Genomic DNA, 16,009 nt, shown 5'->3' with positions numbered 1-16,009 from the left:
TGTAGTGTATGTAGTGATGGATTTTATTATACTGAACCACCCTTGAGTTGTTAATATAAATCCCACTTGGTCATGGAGTACAATCCTTTAATATGTTATGAAATTCAATTTTCTAGCATTTTGTTGAAGATGTTTGCATATATATCCATAAGAGATATTGCTGTACAAGTTCCTTTTCTTATGATATCTTTATCTGCCTTTGGTATCAGAGTAGTGCTGATCTCATAAAAATGATTTAAGAAATGTTCCCTTTTTTTCTGTTTTTCAGAAAACTTCAAGAAGAATTTTGTTAAATCCTCTTTAGATGTTTGGTAGAATTCAGAAGTGAGGCCAACTAGTCTTGAATTTTTCTTTGTTGGGAAGCTTTTTATTACTGATTGAATGTCTTTAATTGCTATCAGTCTGTTTAGATTTTCTATTTCTTCTTGAGTTAATTTTGGTAAATTATATGTCTGTAGAAATTTGTCTATCTGATCTAGGTTATCTTACTTTGTTGGCATGCAATTATTTATAGTATTCTTTTTTAATCCATTTTACTTTGGTCAGATGAGTAGTAATGTTCTACACATATTTCTGATTTTAGTTATTTGAGTCTTCTCTCTTCTATGTCAATCTTGCTAAAAGTTTGTCAATTTTGTTGCTCTTTCCAAAGAACCAGTTGTTGATTTCATTATTCTCTTTATCATTTTTCTATCCTATTTCATTAATTTCTGTTCTACTCTCCATCTTTTTCTTCCTTCAGCTACATTTGGGTATGCTTTTTTCTTAGTTTTCTGGTTCCTCAGAATGTAAAGTTAGGTTATTCATTTGAGATTTTTCTTCTTTTTTAATGTAGACATTTACTGCTATAAATTTCCCTCCCATTTCATAAGTTTTAGCATGATTTTTATTTTCATTTATCCCTAAACATTTTCTTATTTCACTTTTATTGTTTTTTCTTTGATCTGTTGGTTAAAAGTAACTTGTTTAATTTCTAAAAACTGGTGAATTTTCTAGCTTCCTTCTGTTATTGATTTAGAGCTTCATTTCATCAAGTCCAAAAAAGATAGCTTGTAAAATTTCAATCTTTTTTAAATTTACTGAGACTTTTTGTGGCCGAACATATGATCTACCCTGCAAAATGTTCCATGGGCACTTGAGAAGAAGAATGTGTACTCTGTTGTCGTTGGATGGTGTGTTCTGTATATGTCTATAAGTATGTTTATAGTAATGTTGAAGTCTTCCATTCCTTACTTATCTCTTGTCTAGATGTTCTATTTATGGAAAGTGCAGTATTGATCTCCAACTGTGGTAATAGAATTATCTATTTTACCTGTCAAGTATGTCAATGCTTGCTTCCTATGTATTTAGGGCTTTGTTGTTTGATACATACATGGTTATAATTTTTGTATCTTCTTGAGAAATTGACCTTTTTATCAATATGTAAACTCTCCTTTGTCTTTTCTAACAACTTTGGATTTAAAGTTTGTATTTTGACTGATAGTATAGCCAACCCAGGCATGTCTTGTCTCAACCTTAGTCTTTTGCTTCAAGTAGCTGAGAATTTTTTCATTCGCCCTAAAATGCTTTTGATTAATGTCTACCACTTTTCCACACTGACTAAATTTTGAGTTGGGAAAACCATAGACAAGAGTCTTGCACCTGTCCTTCAGGTTACCCTAGCCCCATAAAATAGACAAACAGTAATTTACACAGAAAGTCTTTTTAATACCTCCAGAAATAGGAACAAAGTTTCCATACTGAAAACACAGACCTCTTTCTTCAAGATGGTTACCAAGCATAGGAGCCAATGTCAGAAGGGAAATTAAAAATGCCATGAAGGGGGCACCTGAGTGGCTCAGTTGGTTAAATGTTTGTCTCTTGACTTTGGCTTTGATCCCTAGAGTTGGGATCCACACACAGTGGGGAGTCTGCTTAAGATTCTCTCTCCCTCTACCTCTGCCAATCCCCTTCAGTTGGTGCACTCTTTCTCTTGCTCTCTCTCAGATAAATAAATAAAAACTTTTTTTTTTTTTTAAATTCCATGAAGGGAGGCACCTGAGTAGTTCAGTCAGTTAAGCACCTGCCTTTGGCTTCAGGTCATGGTCCCAAGGTCCTGGGATAAAGCTCCACATCAGGCTCCCTGCTCAGTGGGGAGCCTGCTTCTCCATCTCCCTCTGCCCCTGCCCCCATCTAGTGCCTGCTTTCTCTCTCTCTCTCTCAAGTAAATAAATAAAATCTTTAAAAAACTTTTTAAATGCCATAAAGAAGTAGCCCAAGATGGTGATTTATGTAGATCCTGAATTCCAGTAGTCTGCTAGGCTCTGACTGGGTTCCTTTATCTTAAACTGCAACCTGGAAATGCTCTTTAGGCAGTACTTGAGTCAATAATAGGGCTCATATCACATCATCTCTGTCTACTCTCTCAGAAATCATTCTCCTGGGTTGTTGCCTGATGTTCAATGTCTAAAAATCATTGTTACATATATCAGGTTCTATTTTCAACTACTCCAGGGGAGAGTAAACCTGGTCTGTTACTCCATCTTGGCTGAAAGCAAAATACCCAAATAATGGTCTTTTCAAACAATCCCCTGTTGTTTCTTTGCACTTCGTTAGATTTTTCTGATTTTCTTTGATATTTTTAGTACTCTCTTCTGATTTTAACATACATTCTACTTGATTTTGTCTTATAAAAAGATATTTAATCTTAATTATTTCACAGTTTATCAACAAAGCATAATCCTCATTTTATTTCATGATTTTATCTAACAATGTAAGGATTTGAATAGAATATCTAGGGATTTCCTGTCAAATCAAACATTTCAAATTTAAAAACCACCACACTTACATATTCAATCACCATCATCATCATCACTTATAAACTTATTTTGCTTATTTTTTGTCCGTAAGGTGAATGCTTTAAATGTACTTCAGATCATTAACATGCACAGGAAACCAACATTTCTTTGAATAAGCCAACTTTCCGAGCAAAGGACCTAAGTCTTTCATTAATCAAGTACATCAAAGTCATACAGATGCTATATTACTTCCTAGATTTAAATCTAGGTCTGATAGTAGCTACATCTAACCCCCAACATTGTTTCTTGGGTCATGAGTGAAGAGAGTAGACCCTTTTCAAGTTTTCACTTCTAATCAATTTTAGTATTACAAAAATTTTAGAATGAAAAATTTTACTGTAACCACAAAAAAAATCAAAGAACTAACTTTATGATCCTATGAGGCAGTGCCCATTTGTATGAGAAAACACCACATAGGTAGATATGATATAGAGCTCTCCCTTTTGCCCTATTCCTCCTTTGCTGACTCTTCATTGCCCTCCAAAGGCTGGGAAAAACAGAAACATTTTATTCTCATGTGTATTCCAGGCATCTAGTCCAACACCTGGTTTTTAGGAAATGTTAAATAAATGTTTATTAAGTGAATGAATGTTTCCAATATACTGAGGTAGAGCCATTTATATTTTATTTTATTACAAACAAAAATAGAGAAATGGCAGGAAATTTATATTTTCTTTATATTAAATTGGTCCACCCACATACCTCCCTATATCCATGCCTGTACTACTAGCATCTTAAGATTTGCTAGCAGAAATTCTTAACTGGTTATCCACTGAAAGCTTTTGACCTAATGAATGAATATCAAAGGGATTTAAAACTTCCTGGGATTGTTTATAAAATTGTAGGTATGTGTACTTTTTTTTTTGGTAGGGGATGAATAATATTTTCCTAAGGATATGTGATTTTGAAAGATTAAAAATTCCATTAAATTCGTTTAAGGTGACCCACCTCTTTCTCTCTTTGCACAAAATATAGAATTAAATGGAAGAAAGGAGGGAAGGATAGTTGGAAGAAAGCAAACAAGCAAGGAACAAAGGAAGAGAAGAAGGAAAAAGGTTTCAAGGGAATACGGTACAGCAAGTTATGTTTTCCAGTTTCTCAATATCACTTTTTTTGAGTATATTGCTTTTACCTTAACCATCTCACCAAAATAGCTCTGCCAAATCTAACCTAAAATGCATCTTTTCCCAAATGTAGAGGGGTTGTTTCAGTTCTTAACTCACCAGACGTTCTGCTATATCTGACAATGTCCCTTCTTTGAAACTTACACCACAAGCCTCTGTAAACCACTTTCTTCCTTTGCTTCAGTCTGATGTTTTATAGAATTCTGCCATCTTCCCTCTTCTCCCCCATGTACTTATCATAGTTGAGCTAATTAACAGACAGAATTTTTACTGTGCTAATTGATTCCTTATTTAGATGCCTAAACAAAGTCTTTCCTAATCAGAGGCATAGAGATAAGCGCCTGCTGGATATCAGTCCTTGGATGTTCAAAAGGTTCTCACACTGTAGATGTTGAAGGCTAAGCTCACCTGATCTCCAGTACTTATCAAATTTCTTGCCTTCCACCATACTCAGGCACTTTCTTTCTGGGTTCTCCTTTTGTCACATATGTCTACTTATAACCTATATCCCACCATCATGGGACCTCCCTTTAACTCTATCATAGCAGTGATCACAATGGATTATTTATTTGATTCTTGCCTCCTAGGCTTTTAGCAACCAGGCGGCAATGATTCTGTTTTCTATTTCTGTACTGATAGTGTAATACTGTCAGTCGAAACCTGGCCACACTTAGTGTCCCCACGTCTGTTGAGTAAATGGAGGACAAGTCATTAGAGTCACATGTAATAGCAGAAAATACATTCCTCAAAGAGCCAGGAGACTAAGCAATTATATTTTCTCTCTCCTTACTTAACATTTGAGTATTTGTCTCATCTTTTTCTTTCAAACAATAATGCAACCCAAAGTTTTGTTTGATGATGCCCTGTAATTGCACGTAAAATAACTTTTAGAAATATGAATGGGTCTTCAAATGTAACACACCATACACATAAGACATACTTAGTGAATTTTATGCACATTCATCCACATAATCAAATTAGAAAGGATTTTATTTCTCTCTCTATGAATTAACTTCTTAAATTTACTAAAGCAAGGACTCCTCCATAATAGAGAGTCTATTATGATGAAATTTGATATTAATATATTGGGATATACTATGAAAATACTTTATAGGTTCCTTGGAACACCTATTAAATTCAATGAAATGAATGAACATAAAACCAAATGAACTTGTGCTTGTTCTTTTATGGTCCTTTAACCTAGTAGACCCACCCTGATCTATGAAGCAGGTAGAACATAAAAATGGCAGTCAGATTTCCCACATAGTTCTGCTCAATCTCTCTCACATTCTACTTCTTTTTTAAAAAAAGATTTTATTTATTTATTTGACAGACAGAAATCACAAGTAGGCAGAGAAGCAGGCAGAGAGAGAGAGAGGAGGAAGCAGGCTCCCTGCTGAGCAGAGAGCCCAATGCAGCGTTTGATCCCAGGACCCTGGAATCATGACCTGAGCTGAAGGCAGAGGTTTTAACCCACTGAGCCACCCAGGTGCCCCTCACATTCTACTTCTTAAAAAATTTTAATGAACTTTAGTTTTTACACAAAACTTGTACAGCTATCCCTGATATTTAAAGGGAGTCCATGTTAAAAAAATTTTTAAAAATTAAAACTGTGGGTTCTATTCCACTTGGCAACCTGCCAAGAAATATATTCTTGTTAATAGTGCTACTCTTTATCATAAAAACAATAAACTAAAGTGTAGTAAAACTCATGTAAAATCATCCCTAAATAAATTTGACGGGGGAAACAAAGGAAGGTTGCTTTCACTTCATACAAATAATTGGGTAAGTTGTCCTTGAAAAAAATAAATCTTAGTTTAATAACAAAATGAGCCATTGACTCTAAATCACATAGCTTTGCTTTTAAGTATTTCTCTCTGGAAAAAAATATTTCTTTTTAGTGGTTTCAATAGAGCATAAGATACAATTTCTTAAAGATTTTATTTAAATTTGAGTAAGTTAACATACAGTGTAATATTAGTTTCAGATGTACAATTTAGCCATTCAACACTAACTTATGACACCCAGTGCTCTTCACAACTACTGCACTCCTTAATCTCCATCATCTACTTATCCAATACCCCCAACCGCCTCCCTTCTGGTAACCATGAATTTGTTCTCTGTAGTTAAGAGTCTGTTTCTTGGTTTGCCTCTCTTTTTTCCCCCTGTAATTTTTGTTTTTGTTTCTTAAATTCCTCATATGGAGGAAATCATATAGTATTTGTCCTTCTCTGACAGACTTATTTCACTTAACATAATGCACCTTAGCTCCATCCAAGTCATTGCAAATGGCAAGATTTCATTCTTTGTTATGGCTGAATAATATTCCATTGTATGTATATACCACATCTTCTTTATCAATTCATCAAAATGGATTAGATTTAAACGTGAGATAGGAAACCATTAAAATCCTAGAGGAGAACATAGGTGGTAACCTCTTTGACATCAGTTGCAGCAACTTCTTACCAGCCATTTCTCCTGAGGCAAAGGAAACAAAAGCAAAAATAAACTCTTGGGACTTTATCAGAATAAAAATCTTCTGCACAGCAAAAGAAACAATCAATAAGACCAAAGGCAACTTTCAGAATGGAAGACAATATCTGCAAAAGATATATCTGATGAAGGGTTAGTATCCAAAATATATAAAGAACTTATAAAACTCAGCACTCAACAAGCAAATTATCCAACTATAAATTGGGCAGAAGACACGAATCTTTCCAAAGAAGACATATACCTGGACAACACACACATGAAAAGATGTACAACATCACTCATTATCAGGGAAATACAAATCAGAACTACAATGAGATATCACCTCACACCTGTCAGAATGGCTAAAACTGAGGCATCTGGGTGGCTCTGCTGGTTAAGCATCTGCCTTCATTTTACATCATGATTCCAGGGTCCTGGGACTCAGCCCCACATAAGGCTCCTTACTCATTAGGGAGTCCACTTTCCCTCTGCCTCCCCTTGTTTGTATTCATGCTTTCTTTCAATCTCTCACTCACATAAAAAATATATATATATATGTATATATATATATATATATATATATATATTTTAAGTTGCTAAAATCAAGAACACAAGAAACAACAGGTGATGACAAGGATGTGGAGAAAGATACCCTCTTGCACTATTGGTGGGGAAAGTACACTGGTGCAGCCACTCTGGAAAAGAGTATGGAGGAGATTCCTCAGAGTTAAAAATAGAACTATACTATTGCAATTGCATTCCCAAAGAATACAAAAATACTAGTTCAAAGGGATACATGCACCCCAATATTTATAGTAGCATTATCAATAATAGTCAAATTAAGAAAACAGCTCAAATATTTGTCAACAATATAATAGTTTTTAAATAGAAGCTTCACCCAAATGTCTTCAGAACACCTCTCTCTTTGTTAGTCATATTAAACATACTACTGCACATATTCCTGAAATTATTGGACATCTTTAGACATTCTTTTGCAGCCTCAAACATGTAGCATAAACTCAAATTGGTTAATCCAGTGTTTATGTAATTATAGTTATTTTCTGACTTATAAGATAAGAAAAAAATATGGGCAAAGAGTAATAAATATTTTGATGCATCACTATCTTTTCTCTTGAATAATAATATACAAAGAGATGGGAGTATTTTATAGTTGCCTTAGTTTTACTTATTATATACCACGTAATTGCAAAATATTTTGGCCCATATTTGTTAATATTAAGTGATATTAAATTATTGGAATGTAAGTAAAATTTTCTGTTGGGAAAAATACACGAAGTATTTAACATGACTTTAATAATTTTCTTAGCAAGTTGCAACTATTTTCTTTGTTTTATGAAAGAGATGTGAGATAGTTTTGCCTATTAATACTTAATAATAAAAGTTTATATATTTAGAAATATTCCCATTATCATATATGTACAATAAATACAAAAAACCCACAAAGTATGAACTTCACAAAATTTATTGATTTATTTATTTAGAATTTCATGAAATATTTGATAAAGGAGAACTCAAATTATAAGACACAATTTAAAAAAAAAAAAAGGTAGCCATGCAGAAATCAAGTAACAAAATCTGTGGAGTTAAGGGATATATCTTTCCAACTACTCTGTACCTCTTTTTGTTGTAGCCTACTTGATTTGCACTTGAAAAACTTGAGGGACTTGTTAGTACCTTCTTCATGTGCATGAGAACACTTGAAGAACATCTATTTAAAAATGAACTAAAAGGTAAGAGCATCCAGTACTGTGTACTGAGGACTTTTATAAATCTACCTGTACATTAAAAACAACAAAAACACTGGAAAAATTGTCAACATTGATGTTTTCAGGAAATTGCATGTAATAAATAAAGGACTGACGTCATACCAAAGATTTTCAATATAAATCAATGACTGACTTCTCACTAGAAACCATGGAGAACAGAAGGCAGTAGGATGATATATTCAATGTATTGAAAGAAAATGAATATTAATCAAGAACACCACACCCAACCAAACTAAGACATTCCTAGATAAACAAAAACAGAATTTCTTGCTAGCAAACCACCCCTACAAGAAAAACTAAAGGCAATTATTTAGACTAAGTACAATGAGAGGAATACCAGATAATAGATTAAGTCCACAGGAAGAAATCAACAGCAGAAGTAAAGGCAACTAATTAGGTAAACATAAGAGAATGTAAATGTATTTTTGGTAATATTTTTTTCTCTCATATAATTTGAAAGGCAACTACATAAAGCACTAATAACAAAAATGGGTTAATTAGCCAATGGTATATAAAGATCTAAAGTACATGACAGTAGTAGCACAAAGGAGAGGAAAATGAACAATCTTGGAATAAAGTTTTTTGAACTATTTAAGTTAATATTAATCTGAGCAAGATTGTTTTAAAGTAAGATGTTAATTGTAATCCTCAGGGCAACCATTAGGAAAATGGAAATTATATCTATACACAAGGGAAATAAGGGAGAATTCAGTCTAAGTAACAACATGAAAATGTACACAAATATAAAACATACTACAAAGGTACATATAGCCAAATTCAGAATACTCTAATACTGTAAGACAGTGTTTTGCTAACCACTTAATTTTAGTATACATTTTAAGACAAAAAAAATAATTATTTTAATTATTCATTCAATTTAATTCCATTTAAATGTGATTGGTTTAATTATTAATTAATTATGCAATAACTAATAATTTGCTATTGGTTAAAAATAAAAAAGGATCTAAACTATAATGTCAAAAACATTGGGGAAGAATTAAAGGGTAGTTTTTTACACAATCAAAATTAAGTTGTTATCAGCTTAAAATAATTACTATAGTTCATGTAAGCCCCGTGATAACCACAATGCAAAAATCTATACACAGAAGCTAAAGAGAAGGGAATCCAAGCATATCACTAGAGAAAATCATCAATTCTCTAAAGAAGATAGAAAGAGAGGAACAAAAGAACTTCAAAATAGCCAGAAAACAAGATGGAATTCCTAAGTCCTTACCTATCAATAATTATTTTAAATGTAAATGGATTAAATTTTTCAAAAGGCATGGAGTGATTTGATGGATAAAAAGACAAACATGAACCCATGATATGTTGCCTACAAGAGATATACTTGATCTTTAATATAGTATGAAGTGAAGGAATATAGAAAGGTACTCCATGCAAATATAAAATAAGGAGAATAAGAGTAGTGGTTCTGAGACAAAATTGGCTTTACATAAAAAGTGTAACAAGAGACCAAAATGATCATGATATAATGATAAAGGTGTCAATTCACCAAGAAGACATAAAAATTGTAAATATATATGCACTAATTTGGAGCACTTAATGATCATAAGCAAGTACTAATAGATCTGAAAGGATAAGCAGATGTTAAAATAGCGGAGGACTTCAATACCTTACTTTCAGCAATCAATAGACTATCCAGACAGAATACTAAGAAGGACACATTGATCTTGAATGTACTCTGGACATGCATGAAGCATTCCATCCACCAGCAGCAGAATACTCATTTTTAGGGCAACACAGAACATTTTCTAAAATATATCACAAAGCAAGGAACAAATTTAAGAAGACTGAAATCATACTAAGTATCTTTTCCAACCACATTGTATAAAATTAGAAATCAATTACAAGAAGAAAATTGGAAAATTTACAAATACATGGAAATTAAACATCATACTTCTAAACAGCCAATGTGTCAAAAAAGAAATTAAAAATGACATAAGAAAATATCTTAAGACAAACAAAAATGGAAACACAACAAACCAAATCTATGAGATGCAGCAAAAGAAGCATTAAAGGAAAGTTTATAACAATAAATGCATACATTTAGGAAAAAAGAAAAATCTCAAATAAACAACCTAACTTTAATCCTCAAGGAACTAGAAAAACAAGAACAAACTAAGTGCAGAGTAAACAGAAGGCAGAAAATAACAAAAAATACAAGAGCCAAACTAAATGTAATAGGGAGCAGAAAACAGAAAAGATCAACAAAATAAAGAATTTGACTTTTGAAAAGATTAACAAAATTCACAAAACCTTACTTACAGACTGAGAAAAAAAGAAAAGAGACTCAAATAAATTATATCAGAAATAAGAAAAGAGGCATTACAACTGATATCACAGAAACACAAAAGAATCATGAGACAATTATATGCCTACAAATTGGATAACTTGAAAAAATAGATAAATTTTTAGATACATACAACTTACCAAGACTGAATCACAAAGAAATGGAAAACTGAAACAGACCCATATTGAGTAAAGAGATTAACTCACTAAAAAAAATTTGACAATAAATAAAAGCCCAGGACCCGATGGTTTTACTGATGAATTCTATCAAACATTTTAAAAAATTAATACAAATACTCCAAATACTCCTCCAAAAGTTGAACAGGAAAAAAAGTCCCAAAATTATTTTTAGAGGCCAGTATTATCTTGATGCCAAAGCCTAATAAGGACACTATAAGAAAATTATGGACCAGTATCCCTTATGAAAATATATATAATAATTCTCAACGACATACTAGCAAACTGAATTCAATGGCACATTAAAAGAATCTTATATTATGTTCAAACTGAATTTATCCCTGGGGCTGAAGGATGATTCAATGTGATATATGTGATAAATGTGATATATAACATTGGCAGAATGAAAGATAAAATTGCCATAATTATCTCAATAGGTACAAAAAAATATTGACAAAATTCTATATATTTTCATGATAAAAAACTCTGAACAAATTAAGTATAACAGGGATACACCTCAGCACATAAAAGCTATATATGACAGGCCCATAGCCAACATCATACTCCATAGTAGAAAGCTGAATACTTTATCTCTAAAGAGCAGGAACAATACCAGATGTCAACTCTCACCACCTCTATTCAAACATGGTACTGGAAGTCCTAACCGGAGCAATTAGATAAGAAAAAGAAATAAAACATATCCAAATTGGAAAGGAGAAGTTAAATTGTCTCTGTTTAAGATGGCATGATCTTATATGTAGAAAACCCTAAATACTTCAGAAAAAAACATTAGAACTAATAAATAAATTTAGTTAATTTGTAGGACACAAATCAATGTACAAAATTCAGTGGTTTCTGTACATTAACAATGAACTACTGAAAAAAGAAATTATGAAAATAACTCACAATAGCATTAAAAAATAAAACTTAGGACTTAATCTAATCAATGAAGTGCAAGACCTGTACACTGAAAAATGTAGAACTTTGATGGAAGAAACTGGGGAAGATATAAATAAATGGTAAGCTATCCCATGTTTGTGGTTGGAAGAACTGATATTGTTAAAATGTTCCTAACCAAAATAAAGTACAAATTCAATGCAATCCTATTCAAATTCCATTGAAATTTTTACATAAGTAGAAAATAAAACAAAATAGATGAACATAAGGGAAAAAAGATACAGAGAGGGAGGCAAACCATAAGAGACTCTTAACTATAAAGAACAAATTGAGGGTTGCTGGAGGAAAGTTGGGTGAGAGGATGGAGTAATTGGGTGATGGGCATTAAGGAAAGTATGTGATGTAATGAGCACTGGGTTTTATTTGCAACAGATGAATAACTAAATTTTACCCCTGAAATTATTAACACACTAGATGTTAACTAACTTGAATTTAAATAAAATCTTTAAAAAATACAATTCTAATATTCATATGGGATCAGAAAAGACCTTGAATAGCCAAAACAATTTTGAAAAAGAACAAAACTGAAAGTTTTCTTCCTAATGTCAAATTATATTACAAAGCCATAGTAATCAAAACAGTATGATGTTGGCTTAAAAACAGACACATCGATCAATAAAACAGAACAGAGAACTCAGCTAAACCCGAGCATATATAACCAACCAATCTTTTAACAAGAAACCAAGAACAAATAATGGCAGTGTCTTGAAGTGTGGTGTCTTCAAGAAATGGTTTTGGGCAAAGATCGTCAACTAGTACAAATATCCAGTTATACGACCAATAAATTCTGGGGATATAATGCACAGCATTGTGACTTTAGTTAACAGTACTTTACTTTATATTTGAAAGTCACTAAGGGAGTAGACCTTAAAAGTTCTTATCAAAAGAAAAAGTTTGAAACTGTGTGGAGTGATGGATTTTAACTAAACTTACCATGGTAAACATTTATAAATATATTTCAAATTATAATGTTTCATGTCTAAAACTAATACAATGTTATATGCCAATTACATTTCATTTTAAGACACAATATTTGAGAACTGGGATTTCATACTCAGGGGAATGAAACTGGACCCCTAGCTTATACCACTCATAAAAATTAACTAAAATGTGTTATAGACTTAAATGTTAAGACCTGGATCCATAAAACTCCTAAAAGAAACATAAAGGAAAAGTTCTTTGACATTGGTCTTTACAGGGAGTTTTTGGGAAATGACACCAAAAGCAAAGGTAACAAAAGGAAAAATGAACAGTTGGGTCTACGTTAAACTTAAAAGCTTCTGAAGAGCAAAGGAAACTATCCAAAGGGCAAAGACAGTCTATGAAATGGAAGAAGATCTTTGCAAAGCACGTATCTAAAAAGTTAATATTAAAAAATACATAATGTTAGTGATTTGTAACTTACAGTTAATATCTGACATACAGCTTCACTTCTTGTCTTAAATTTGTATTAATTTGTCAAAGGATGTTCTAAATCTACTACTTTCTACTTTCTACTCTAAATCTACTACTTTCATGAAAATTTTTTTCCAGTTAAGAATATGAATTACACCTAAAATGATAAAATCTTTGAAGGTAGGGTCTTATTCAACAGTAACTTCATTACCTACAACAATATCATCTCAAAGTACATCAGTCAAGATAATCAATATTTGGAAAGTTTATCAAATTTCTTCACTAAAATAAAATTCTGTGATTTTTGCTCAAAATAAAGTCTAATTTCTGTGGTATGTTATAAAGAGAAATATCCCCTTAGTCATCCTAGAATCCTGGCATGGACATTCTTCTGTCTTTATTCATTTTTTATTTACCTTCCTGAATAAGATATTTTTATTTCTTAGTGTGGCACATCAGCTTTACAGAATTTTTTCTTAATCTCCCATTAGGTACAGTTATTTTGTAGAAGCCCACCAATCACAGGGTTTTCTCCACTTGCTTGCTTGTCTGCTGCTAGTGGTTGGGTGTCCTGAGGTTCCCTGCTGCCATTTTGATTCTGAGAAGCCGCCACAATGATCCCCAGAGGGCCAGTGCACCAGCAACCTCAGAGAGTGTAAATAAATAAATAAAAGCAAATGAACAAAGTCAGGCCCCAAAGGTCCCTCACATTCATTTGCCAAGTTACATGATGGAAAGGCTCTTAATAATGTATCCATTTAGGTTGATGAAGATCTTCAGAGAATCAGAAGAAGTTCAGCTTGAATTTTTAGAAAGCAGGGTTCTAGGAGTTGCAGAAGAGACTGAGAAGGACCAAGCTAAGTGAAACAAAAGCAGACCTAATAGAAACCAGACAGAAACAGTTCTCATTTTCTTAAAATGAGACCATCAATTGTGAGAGACAGAGAAGTCTGGGGATCACCTGTAACTTTTAAGTGAATGAAAATTAGCATATTCTCTCAAAATATGTTCTTGATCCCATTGTCTGCTCTGGTTGAGAAAGTGTCTGCCCCAGAACATTCTGTGTCCAGGTAATATCTCTATCAGGAATTGCACCTTTCATCTATCTAGGATAAGAAAGCCTATTCTGCTTCAGGCACTGTAATACAAATGTTCTAATTTAATGCGTGAGTGATTTTGATTCGGCCAATTACTATTCACATTGTTGGTTATGGCTAATGCCTCTATGAGTCTTTTGAATCCAGTATGTTAGCTCTGATGCTCCAGGTTTTGATTTCAGCTTGTATAGATCGTCTCTTCACTAATTTTCCCATAAATATATCTGAACAACTGAGTATCTCTTAATTCTGAGCAATCCCTATTTGGCAGTCCAACATCATCTCTGCAACAGAAGGAGGGACGGATCTGCGTTTCTGATTTTTGTGGCTGGTATCTCTGTCAAGCAGGCTTCTGCTGGCATCTCATTGAAGTGAAAGGTTCACCCCCATCTCTGGCCCCATTCATCCATTTCCTGCAGTGATCCTATCTCCCCAAACACATGGCTCTGATCGTCTTCTCAGGCCTCCTTCCAAATTTAACCTTGATGCAAAATCTTCCCATGATTCTGACAGTTGGGAGCAACCTCTCATTTCTGATCTCCATCCCTAGCACATTTCACCTAGCACATTTGCCACATTTTTGTTGTTGTTATTGTTCAACAGTGTAGTTTGTATGTGTGGCTGGCATCTGCCCTATCCTTGAGGGTTAGATTCTTGCTGTTTTTTTTTTTTTTTAACCTCATAGTATTAAAAGTGATGATAGTAAGTGCTTAGCGAACACATAGGAGTCAATAAATGAAAGAACTAGTATAGAGATGATAAAGTGGCAAGAAACAAATGATTAGTCCGGTGAGTGGAATGGGTGGTGTCATGTCTTCACTCCAGCTCCAACATTGGGTCATTTATCCCAGGGAAGTGTGGAAAAGAAGCAGGCCCTGGGAAAACAGAAAGAGGGGGGTCCATCTAATGCTTTGTCTCTCTAAAGTCTTTGGCCTTGGGAGGGGCATTCTGATAGGGGGTACCAAGGACAGCAGCCTTGCCATCCAACTGCAGGACCTGATAGGCTGAGTATCTGGTCTTTTCCCTGTGAGCTAGGATAAAGCACAAGGGATTTATGTGGTTCTATTTTCTTTTCCTATGCCACTTATAATCTGTGTTGGCCTGGAAATTTTACATTATCTTTGTCCCATTTCCTAAATTTTTAAAATGGGAGAATAAGATCAACATCCAAATTTCTCTTTCTAAAAAGTTTTTTTTTTATTCATTTGAGAGAAAGAGAGGGAGCAGGAGTAGGGGGAGGGACAGAGGGAGAGGGAGAAATAGGATCCTCTCTGAGAAAGGAGCCCAATGTGGGGCTCAAGCCCAGGATCCTGGGATCATGACCTGAGTGGAAGGCAGTTGATTAACTGACAGAGCCACATTCAGATTTCTTTTTTCTTTTTTAAAAAGATTTTATTTATTTATTTGACAGAGAGAGATCACAACTAGGCAGAGAGGCAGGCAGAGAGAGAGGGGGAAGCAGACATCTGCTGAGCAGAGAGCCCAATGCGGGGCTCGATCCCAGGACCCTGAGATCATGACCTGAGCTGAAGGCAGAGGCTTAACCCACTGAGCCACCTAGGCACCCCCGCATTCAGATTTCTTAAAGGACTTAATTAAATTGGGAAGAATGAGGTAGTACAATGTACATGAACCACAAGGGCCTTGGAGCCACTCTCTAGGTGAAGATCAAGGACCTGTAAATTCCTGTGTGACTTGAGAAAATCACTTAGCCTGTCTGTGCCTCAGATTTGTGTTTATAGTAAGGATCACCACAGCCATCTGATGAAAACTTTCCAAGGATTAAAAGAGTTAACACTTAATTAAAAGGTTTGGAACATGTGATAAACCTCAATAAGTATTAGGTATGTTCA

This window comes from Mustela putorius, unplaced genomic scaffold (assembly GCF_011764305.1).
Source record: "Mustela putorius furo isolate JIRA1106 unplaced genomic scaffold, ASM1176430v1.1 tig00000224_pilon_pilon_pilon, whole genome shotgun sequence".
Classification (NCBI taxonomy): domain Eukaryota; kingdom Metazoa; phylum Chordata; class Mammalia; order Carnivora; family Mustelidae; genus Mustela; species Mustela putorius.
Note: the sequence above shows the minus strand (reverse complement) of the source record.